General features: G+C 36.4%; 1 pseudogene; it reads left to right on the forward strand.

Moving 5' to 3' along the window:
- Positions 1-9,939: 9,939 nt before the first annotated feature.
- LOC149190321 (UDP-glycosyltransferase 92A1 pseudogene) lies at positions 9,940-12,027 on the forward strand (annotated as a pseudogene).
- The last annotated feature ends 267 nt before the right edge of the window (positions 12,028-12,294 follow it).

Consider the following 12,294-nt stretch of genomic DNA (forward strand, 5'->3'; position numbering starts at 1 on the left):
TTTCACTAAGTAGATTCCTTGGTTGGACACAGAGGTTTTTGTAGCAACAAAATTAGCATCGGGTGGAAGAGAAATTGCACACACATAGGGAGATTTCTGTTAGGACCCTATACTACTAGTGTAACCCCTTATTGTTATTAGTACAACCACCTTATTATATTGTTGTGCAAATGTAGTCCCCATATTGTTATTATTATGCCCCATAGAAGCCCACTATTGTTATTATTATTCCCTTACATTATTATTGTTATGTCAGCTCTGATTATATTATGACCCCTTAGACTCATATATATAGAAAGGAGGCCTTGTCATTTGTATCATCCGAGAATTGTTCATTTGTGTAATGTAAAGAAGGTTTCCCCCTCGAAGAGGCTTATTTCTAAGGCATTCATCTATATTTTCTATCTTTTTGTGAGTTGGTTTCATAACATTTGGTATCAGAGCTTTGGATTCTAGGTTTTGCTGCTCCAAATAGGCCATCATGTCATTTTCGCTGTAACGTTTTTTCCACGTCGTTTCAGAAGCGAAAAAAAACCCATTTGAGAAGAAAGCGTGTTGAACTTCGAGTCTAAATTTCAGAGCTTGTCTCGCTATATTTTCGGAGATATGATCTGAGGAAGTTAGGGTTTTTGCAAGCTCCATAATTTAAGCTAAAACAAGTCACCGTGGAATTTTCGCTATAACTATTTCGCTACGAAGTTTCAGAAGCTAAAACAAAAACCCATTTGAGATGAAATCGGTTTGAAGCTCACGTCCAAATTTGAGATCTTGTCTCGCTATATTTTCGGAGATATGATCTGAGAAAGTTAGGGTTTTGGCAAGCTCCATAATTTCATCTCAAACAAGTCATCGTGGAATTTTCACTATACTATTTGTTCTACGAAGGTTCAGACTCTGACATTAAATCCCATTTTAAAAGAAATCTTGGTGATCGGGTCCGAATTTTAGACATTGTCTCGCAATATTTTTGGAGATATAGTCTAAGGAAGTTAGGGTTTTTGCAGACCCTTGAATTACATTCCAAATAGGTCACTGTGGGAAAATCGTCATAACTATCTCTTTGAGCATCAATGAGGATGGAATTTAGTTTCTTGTATATATTTTTCAGATCCGAAGGTGAAAATAGTGACACGTGGCACTTCATACAAGTTAGCTCTTCTGAAAAGGTATATAATCAGGTCATCTTGGGAGATTGTGCATAAATCTTTCTTGGAGAATCCAATTTTGATCAGACTGGTGGAATTGGAAATAGAACATCCTCGAGTTTTCAGTATATTAGTTTCAGGTACCAAGGTTGAAACAGTGAGACGTGGCACGTCGTACAAGTTCACTCTACTGAACTAGTCTATAATCAGGTCACCGTGGGATATTTGGCATAAATATTTCTTGGATAATCAAATTTTGATCAGACTTGCAAGGTTAAAAAGAGAACTCAGAGAGATACTATAGAAAGAAATTTCAGAACTTCGAGATCTGAAATTATAGAGTTACAGTTGTTTCATGATCGAGCTCCAAAAATCAAGAAAAATCGAGATGAGGAAGTTTGATGACAAGGATTCGGTAAATTGGATACTACAAATGGAGAAATATTTTGATCTACATGGTGTACCACTATTACAAAAGGTAGGTATTGCATCTTCATATTTAGAAAAAAGATCAATTTTTATGGTATAAAGGGCTTTTTTCTCGTAAACCACTTGTTACGTGGTCAATTTTCATGGAGGAAATTATAGCACATTATGAGGATACAAAGAGCAACACCTTCTTTAGAGCAACAACACAACAATTGGAAGAAAAAAGAGAAAAAGAGCTTTGTTACAAAGTGGAAAGAAAAATTATGGCAACAAGGAAGTCTACCCCTCACAACTATAAAGATGGAAGTGTTGTTTCTCCTAGCCTTCCACAACCTACAAGGGTTACACCACAACAATTGGAAGAAAAATAAGAAAAATGGCTTTGTTACAATTGTGATAAAAAATACATTAAAGGTCATAAGTGTGCTGAGAAGAAATTATTTTACATTGATTGTGGAAAGGAGGAAGAAAAGGATGAAGAAACATCAAAAGAAGAGTATATACACCAGGAACCAACCCCAGAGAAAGAAGAAATGAATTCGACCATATCTTGTAAACCATTAGAAAGAATTACTACTCCTCAAACTCTTAAGATATAAGGACATATCAAGAAGAAAAAGGTTCAAGAAGTGAAAGATCACATAGAGAAAGAAGAAATGAATCCAACCATATCTTGTAATGCATTGGCCGGAATTACCACTCCTAAAACTATCAAGATAGAAGGATATATAAAGAAGAAAAACATTCAAGAAGTGAAAGATCACATCGAGCATCAAGAAATGAAGCAAACCATATCTTGTAAAGCATTGGAAGAAATTACCACTCCTCAAACTCTCAAGATAGAATGACATATCAAGAAGAAAAATGTTCAAGCAGTGAAAGATCACATCGAGCATCAATAACAAGTTCTCCAACTTTTAAAGGATAATTCCACTTTGGTGCAGAATCGAATGAAACAATAGGTAGATCAACATCGTAGTGAATTTTTTTTTGATGTAGGTGATTGGGTATTTTTATGGCTACATCTCAAGCAAGCTATTTATGAGAAGGAAATGTTGGCAATACTACATGCACTTAAGAAATGGCGACCTTACCCGATGAGAAGACACTTCAATGTAAAAATGGATCATGATAGTCTTAAATACATTTTAGAACAAATATTATCTTTAGAAGAACAAGAAAAATGGGCCATAAATATGTTGGGTTATGACTTTCACATCATCTACAGAAAAGGGAAGAAAATTTTTGTTGCAGATGCACTCTCAAGAAAGGATGAGGATGTGGTAGCATTGTTTTGTGCTATTTCTATTATCCAACCAGATTGGATAAATGAAGCAAGTGATGAATGGAAGAAGGAAAAAGAAGTGTGGTCACTCATTCAAAGGTTGCAGAATATCCCAATTCAAACAATATTGCCAGAACTTGAAGAGAAAGGAAAAATCATATTGGAACCTGAAGCAGTCACAAAAACCAGAACCCGACAGCTACGAAATCGATCAATTTCAGTATATCTCATCCAGTGGAAGAACTTACCCCCTGAAGATTCCACATGGGAGGACAAGAATTTTATATAGAAGCATCAAGAACTACTCAAGCGTTGAGGACAACACTTTTTAAAGGAGAGGGGCATGTTAGGCCCCTATACTTATTGTTATTAGTACAACCCCCTTATTATATTGTTGTACCCATGTAGTCCCCATATTGTTATTATTGTGCCCCATAGAAGCCCACTATTGTTATTATTGTGCCCTTACATTATTATTGTTATATCAGCTCTGATTATATTATGACCCCTTAGACTCCTATATATGGAAAGGAGGTCTTGTCATTTGTATCATATAAGAATTGTTCATTTGTGTAATGTAAAGGAGGTTGCCCCCTCAAAGAGGCTTATTTCTAAGGCGTTGATCTCTTTTCTATCTTTTTGTGAGCTGGTTTCATAACAATTTCTCTCAGAGGGTTTCCATATAAGAAATTTCATTTTTCTAGTCGTAGATTGGCAATAGCAACTAGCATATATGTGCTTTCTAAGAGGGATTTCCAAGCAAAGAAAGAAGGAATTTCAATATCAGATCCAAATATGGCCACATAAGGGCTTAGAGATCGAGATAGGTCGGATGGATCTTCCAACTACATCATCTGGAAGGCTAGGATGGCATTCCTTCTAGATGAATATGGTCATGAAATCCTACATAGATAATGTGGTGGCAATTCCCTAGGATTTGGATCAAATCAAAGAATACAATAAGGAGATGGTAGGGGAAAATCGATTGATTTTGGATGGAGTCTGAGATCATAAAGTATCACATTTGGTAGACAAAGGTACAACCAAATAAATTTGGATAGCTCTCTCCATGCTATATCAAAGTTATTTTATGCAGCGAAAGATGTTCTCGGAAGAAAAGCTCACATGCATCAGGATGCATAAGGGAGAATGCATAGACCCCTTCCTCACTAAGATTTAGGAAGTACAAGATCAACTTGCAGTTGTTAGGTTAATGCCTCAACCATCAAAGCTAGCACAGTTGGAGCTAAATAGTGTCTCGGAGTATTGGCAAGTCTTCGTCCAAAGTATATTAGGTAGAGACATGCTACCTAGATGGGACAGGATATGGGTTGATTTGCAGTAGGAGGATATGAGGTGAGCTTTGCTTAAGAACTCCATCAGTGGCAGTAGTGGCAGTGGATCGAAGGGTGTGAAGGAGAAGGAGAATGCGGCCCTAACATCGAAGGGTCCAAATTAGGGGCAGTGGGAGAAAAATAAGGACATGTCAAAGGTCAAGTGTTTTAGGTGTGGTGAGTGTGGTCACTACAACATGTAGTGTCCTCTTAGGAAGAAGGATAAGCAGGAGAAGCAATACCAACGTGCAACATCCGCAGAAATAGACAAGCTTTCCTCTAGGCTAGAGGAAGAGTTTCCTCTGTTCACAGATATACCTCCAGGAGTGAGGTGGGGTGATTTGGTGTTGTAGCCCTAGAGAGCTGTAGAGATTGGGCAAGGTCCTTAAGGAGTTCACCTCATGGATCATTACCTGGATACGGGGTGCCCAAAATATTGAGTAGCAAGATGGACCATTGGAAGTTGATGCAGTCAGTACCAAAGTGACAGTTGTAGACTAATAGCAGTCAGATGTTGAGGATTGTAGTGCATTGTTGACAATATAACATGTGGCTCAGTGGAGAGTTAGCAACATTGCATATTCTTTAATGATAGTGTAGATGCTAGTAGCAGTCATGACTCAGGAGACAGATGCATCATATTGAACACAAATGATTTAGTATTTTGGATGCTTCTTAGTTGCATTTGTTGCAGTTGCAAAAACAACGGATGAGAGAGAGTTTCAGTGTTGGCAACAAAATGGAAGTGTCAAAAACAACACAAACGCAACATTAGATTTGCACAATGTTTTGTGGGGAGTATATACATAAATCAACAACGTGACAAAGGATGATACAAAGATAGAGTGTTGTACCAAGGTGTGCAATATTAGAACACAATCCTTGCTAAGAAGCAGTGTTAGTTTTTGAAGCATCAGATGTGATGTAGCCATGAAATTTGGTGGAGAGGCTATAACGCATAAGATATCCAAAATCGAGAAATCATTTCTAAAAATTCCACCTAGAGATGATTTAATTAGATTATTAGCCTATGTTTTAATGTTTCCTAACTCTCTAAACTTAGGAAAACTTGTTAATTAATAAAAATTAATTAATTCAAGGTGAGAATAGTCTGGAAACTCACATGGATCGACTTCAAATGATTCTAGCCCTTGATTAAGTTTTAATCTTGGACGTTGGTGCTCCAACAATGGATTATAAGAAGTCGATGGGCATTTGGAGAATACACCAGAGACACTTGGAGTATTCGATTTTCTATAGTAGCAGCAGTCAGTTGCTGGAGAGTTCAAGCTTTAGTGAGGAAGCAAAGTTGGTGAGGGGCAGAGGCAGTGATCCGGAGGAAGTTTTCTAGATTCGTAGAGGCAGAAACAAGAGATTGAGTTATTCGTAGTGAGGTAGTGCAGAGGACTTCGTAGTTGCTAAAAAATCAACTTGATTTAGTTGGAGGAAAATTCGATTCAACTTCGAGAGGCTGGGAAAGTCTTTAAGAGGGGCGGATAATCAGTTTCCTCAGCGGAGATAGACATAATGACTTCATCAAAGGAAGTTTTGGGCTAGTCGTCTAAGGGTTTGCATAAGCATTGCGTAGAAACTAACATAAAGGGTCTAGGAGGACGAGTTTTCTGAGATAGAATTGTGCCTGGGTTGCTTATGGAGGAAGGGAAATTCCCTTAGACAATTTTGGCTAGATTTTATTGTTGTTTGAATTGCGAGTTGGGAATCCATAGATTGTACTCAGATTCACTGTTTCATAATAATAAAACCCTTAGCTGCTGCATCGATTTTTCGAAATTGGGTTTTTCTGTGGAAATTTGTCCAAAAATAATGGTGTCATATTTTTATGTGTGTGTGCTAGATTTTTCTCAATTTCTAGCACTATTTTATTCCGCGGTTTATTTGTAAAAATCACACTGTGCATTATTTGTTTTTTGTCATAGCAAACTGCAAATAAATGGTTAAACAAATTATCAATTAGGAAAATTAATTTCGAGTTACTATTATATATTGAATTTTCACACATTGAGCATAGAGGTGGCCAACATACTAGCTAGTGGGTTTATTACTCCTCTATTCCCTCTAATATTAAGAGCTCTTCCAAGCTAGCGAGCTTCCTGATCAGCAATGGGAAGGTTGTTCGTCTCGTTTCTTTTCAAGCGCACAAACAAGAAACTTCCTTGTCCTCTTCTAGCTCTATTTCCTCCAATTCAAATAGTCATTGGAATAATTTTCCTTTGGGTGTCTCAAGGGATACTCGCATTTCACTGGAGTCAAGTTGGAAGTTTGGATTGAAGGTGTTGTTGTTTCCACTTTCAATCTTGGGGCCTCTTCACCACTCTGCACATTTATTGTAGCCTTTCCAGTGGTTAGAGGTGGTCATATGCATGGGAATTCTCCACAATATTTGTCCCTCGCTCCCTCGAACTTGTGATCTCTCATGAGGCATTTCTTCACTAGTTCCTTCATTTCTCTTATGAATTCTCCTCTAAGTCAGACTACTCCCTCTCTCATTTCTTGTGGGTCTCTTTTATGGTGTTGTACTACCCTCTACCTTCCTGTGAGGGGCATCTCTTCTGCCCTATCTTCTCCTCCCCATGCAAACATGTTTAACTATCTTTTGGTGGCACTTTGTAGCTCTGGGCTCTTACTCCTTATGGAGAGCACAGACATTCCCTCCTTTGCCTTTGGTCACTCTAGTCATAGTAATCTCTGACCTCCCCCCTATTTACAATCATGATGAGAATGGTGAGCTTCGAAATCAGGTTTACCAACATCCTGCTAATATCCTCTTCTTGACTGAAGAAGTGCAAAATATCGATACCAAGGTAAACCATCTTGAAGATGAGCTTGATGGGATCTATTATCAGCTTGCATACTTGTAGTGTCAGATAATTTCAGATGAGAACCGAAGAACAACCAACAATGCTCTTGGTGGCCCTTCATACAAGATGTCAATTAACCCCCTCCATGAGCTATGTTTGCATACTTTAAATGTATTTTGCTTTATGACCAGTTTTGTTGAGCTTATAGTTGTAGTAATTTTTGCATTATGTATGATCATGGTAGCAAGTTAGATGTAATTTTTGAAATTCCCCTAAGATTTCTTTTGAAGATCTAGTACCATTAAACCGATTATAAAAATTTCTCGAGTATTTAACTATGACCAAGCACAGATTTAATGTCATAATTATTTATCTTTATAGAAACAATATTATTATCAAATAATTATTATATTAAATATTATTAATTAAATTGGCATCTATGTTAAACCAATAAATTAAAGTATTAGAATATTAAATTATAAAATATATTAAAACAATATTAAAATATATTGAAATTGTTAATTATATATATCGATATATTTAATTATTGAATAATTAAATTATATAATAAACAATTTTTAAATATTATTAATTAATATAAAATGTGTATTATATAAAAATTATTGATTAATATAGAATATGTGTATAGCAAATCCAAGTGTGGATAGGTAACTTAAATGGATATACGAAATGAACATGTAAACCCAAAAAAATCACAAATTTATTAAACTACATTTTAGACTCATTAGAACCCAATCACCCAACTATCTTCAATCATCCATCAAAATCGTAGTAAAATATGTTTGGATATAATTAAAAATGGTTTATTTGTTTAATTTGCTAACTACTTTATTCATTATTAAAATATATTTTAAAATTCACTTATCAAATTATTAAAGAAAATTTATTACCAATTAAATTTATTCATTAAAATATGTTTCAAAATTCATTTATCAAGTTATTAAAAAAATCTATTACTAATCAGAAAACCAAAAACACTAAAACCAGTAATAACCCTAATAATTTATGTTTTTTCACTTTCAATAAAATTAAAATATATTCCAAAATTCACTTAAAACATTATAAGGTAACTCCAATTAAAACTAATGAAAAAAACATATTTCCTTCATAACTATGCATACAAAATAGACTTCATCAAATATAAGATGCAAATAATGTCATACATTGTTGTACTTGATAATTCATATTCTTTTCTTAACACTATATATTCCAAAATTCAATTATCAAAAAAATCATCTAATGACTCATTAAAGCAACGCCAGGCCCAATTAAAGCTGCTATGTTCATATTAGATGAAAATGTTATTATGGGAAAAATAATTAACAGATTGAATTGTGCATAGGTAGCTTAAATGAATCTGTACAAAATATTATAAATATAATATATTTTTTTTTGGGTAAATTTGATAGGATTTTTTGATTTTCTAATTTATATGTTTATTATTTATTTTGCTATAGAAGTGAATAACACAAAATTGAAATTAAAATTTACTAGTAAAATTTCATTCACCATTTAAACTGACAAATTATTATTATAACCATAATGTTAAAACCATTATAATTAATATATTATAACCCCAATATTAAAAATATTATAACCCGGCTCTCAAAACACAAAAATAAAGAGTGTCAGATCATATTTTTACAGTGGTCCTATCCGTGTTGACATAAAACCACAATATTAAAATCACATGACACAGTTATCGACGCAATCCAATTGGCAATACTGCAGGTCCGAGGCAATGTAGCAGAATCAATTAAGGCGATCGAATGGAGTGAATTTCAAAGAGAAGTGGTTAGGTGATCACATTTTGCGAGTTAGCTGTATACATGCACTATGTGAGGGCATACGAAAGTTAATGATAGTTAATTTGAAGGCAGAATATGGTTAAGGAAAGCAGAGAGACCAAAGACAAGTGGTGAAACTGTATACTGTTTGTGAGAAAGTATCTAAATTCAATTTATTAAATTGAAAATCGAAAATTAACCAGAAAAAATATATAAAATAAAGTTTGAGATAAATCTCCATTGGTAAAAGAGTTGACCATTTACTTATCATTTTTAATCATGGCATTAAAATTATAAAAACGTTATTACAATTTTTTATTATAAATTAAAACAATAAATTAAAAATATAAATAATAATAATTTAAATACAAATATATTTAGTCAATGAACGATATATATATATATATCTAAGGCTTCGGAATAATAAACACGGTTTTCTATTACAGATGACCTTAAAAAATGGTTAAGAATGATAAAGAAAGAGTTTTCTATTACAAATGACCTTCCAAAATTTAATTTTTTATATAATTAAATAATGGTTAAGGATAATAAAAAAATTAATTTAAATGAATGAAGGCATTATGTGGTAGCTTAAAAATTATATTTTTTTGGTCGTGAAAGTTACTGAAATTTTAATCATATTTTGAAAAAATTTGGCAGGGATTTTTGTAAATCCAAATAAAAACTGTCAAATTTATAATTTTAAGTGTGTTAGATGTTTTTGATGGTGCTGAATCCATTTCCTCACTAAAAACAAAACATGATTCAAATACTGCCTCTACAAGATTTTTTAATTTTTTTACTGATCTTCAAAAGAAGAATCCATGTATTTTATTATGATAGAGAAAAAATGATTAAGAATAATAAAACAGAAAAAATGATTAAGAATAATAAAACGAATCCATGTATTATTATGATAGAGAAAAAAATTGGTTAAGAATAATAAATAAACTTAATCTAGATGAATGAATGCATTATTATGATAATCCCCATCAATTAGCAGCGAAAAAACCTTTAGTCGACTAAAAGACTTAGAAAATTACCAAACTTGAAATTCCGGATATTGCTCGAGAAGTTCAAGTGACAGCGGGAAGTTTTAAGTATTACATGGGCAATTAAAAATAGAAAGAAAATAATGTGTAACGTCAAATTACAGGCTCAAGATCCAAATACCAGGAGACGACGAAACTCTGAGAGGCCACCGACTGAATAAACGCCTTCCGCGTTGACGAAAGAGCTGTTACTCTCAGTGTGGTACTTGTTATTTTCCCGAGCACAATCTCTGGTGACGACCTTATCGTTTCGCTCAACTATGATTTCATTCCTGCCACTCGATCGCGTTTGTGGATTGTAATAATTGAGCAGGCGCTGCAAGCTCTCCCAGCGGCCTGCACAGCCGACGGGTTCTATTTTTCTGCCTCTACCTCCTACCTGCAATGGACTCTGCCACGCCTTCCCCTGCTGAGAATTTGACCAGAAGCACGAACAGAGGGTTGAAGCATCATGTGGTGATGTTCCCGTTCATGGCTCAAGGCCACATAATCCCCTTCCTGGAGCTCGCAAAGCTGCTTGCCAAACGAACCGGATTCGCCATCACGATAGTCAATACGCCTCTCAACATCAAAAGACTCAAACCCGAGATCGATTCCACTGTCGAGGGTCTGGATATCCGCCTGGCAGAGCTTCCCTTCTCGGCTGCCGACCACGGTCTTCCTCCTCAAACCGAAAACACGGACTCCCTCCCTTACCATCTTATCATACGTCTCATGGAAGCGTCGGAACACCTGGAACCCCATTTCGAGAGCCTCATCAGCCGGATCTCTCAAGAAGACGGCGGGCGCCTGCCGCTGTGCATCATCAGCGACATGTTCTTGGGATGGACTCTGGACGTGGGAAACAGGTTGGGAATACCAAGGATTCAGTTCTGCACTTGTGGGGCTTATGGAACCTCCGTCTATTACTCGCTATGGACTCATCTGCCTCACAACCAGACCCACGCCGACGAATTTGTTCTGCCCGACATGCCGCACGTTACTTTGCAGCGATCTCAGCTCCCCACAAACATAAAAATGGCCACGGGATCCGATCCCTGGTCCTTGTTCGTAAATCGCCAGATATCTCGCAACGTGCGTAGTTGGGGGTCAATATGTAATACGTACGAAGAGCTGGAGAATAGCAGTCTCCAACACATGAGAAAATCCACCGGCAGGCCGGTTTGGGCAGTCGGGCCGATCCTACCCTCTTCGTTGCTCTCTTTGTCTCCTTCAAATACAATGGTCGATTCCAATTTTCTACAGCGGGGCAAGCAGGCAGAGGTAAAGTCTGCAGGGGAATGCTTGCAGTGGCTTGATTCACAGGCGTCGTCCACAGTGCTATACGTTTCGTTCGGAAGTCAGAATTGCATATCGTTGTCGAACATGAGGGCACTAGCTCTGGGGCTAGAATCGAGCCAACAGCCTTTTATTTGGGTCGTCAGGCCTCCGCTGGAGGACCCGCTGAATTCAGAATTCTCGACAGAGTTTCTTCCGGAGGGATTCGAAGAGCGAGTGAAGGAAAAGAAGGTAGGATTGCTTATCAGAAAGTGGGCGCCTCAGCTGCTGATCCTGTCCCATCCTTCAACCGGAGGGTTCCTTAGTCACTGTGGATGGAATTCGGTGCTGGAGAGCCTAAGCCAAGGAGTGCCCATCATCGGATGGCCCATGGCAGGCGACCAGTTCGCGAATTCGAAGCTGCTGGAGGAGGAAGTTGGGGTGTGCATCGAAATGTGGAGGGGCAAAGACGGAGAGCTGAAACGCGAGACGGTGGAGAGAAGAGTAAGAATGTTGATGATGGAAGAGAAGGGCCATCGAGTGAGACAGAGAGCCAGGGAGATGAGCGAAGCGGCTTTGAAGGCAGTGAGTGAAGATAAAAACGGAGGGAAGAAGGGGTCATCTGTGTGTGCTGTGGATGACATGATAAGAGAGCTTACGATAGGATACCAGGCCTAGGGTTGTGTTGTGTATGTAACCCGTCTTCCTCGTTCAATTCCAAATTTGCATTTTAGCAGAAATTGAATCATAAAGATTATGTGCCTCGGAAACAATATGCTGTATGGAATGCTCCTGAGCCCCTTTCCAACTTGTGACAGATAAGATGTTAAATTTGTACCCTACTAAAGAGTAACTAAAATGTTTCAATTTATATGATCTGTATTGGAATTTGATGAGACCTATGTGTAATGCAATTCAAGTTGTGTGATCTGTGTAAGAATTAGAGGAAACCAAATAACTTGAGTAAATTGATCTCTGTTCGAATTAGATGAATGCAAGTGGCCCTTATAAGAATCTAGTAAACTTTATCTGGGTTTGTTTTAGGCAGTGGCGTTTGATAAGGAATTTTATTTATTTATTTTTTTTCTTTTAGATATTTTTTGTACAGTAAGAAAATCTATTATAATTTAGTTAGTGAAACGAGTAGCTGAAAAATTATTATTAT

The sequence above is a fragment of the Pinus tabuliformis genome, chromosome 3_1, assembly GCF_031772625.1.
Source record: "Pinus tabuliformis cultivar Carrire ecotype Pingquan chromosome 3_1, CPIR1, whole genome shotgun sequence".
NCBI lineage: Eukaryota > Viridiplantae > Streptophyta > Pinopsida > Pinales > Pinaceae > Pinus > Pinus tabuliformis.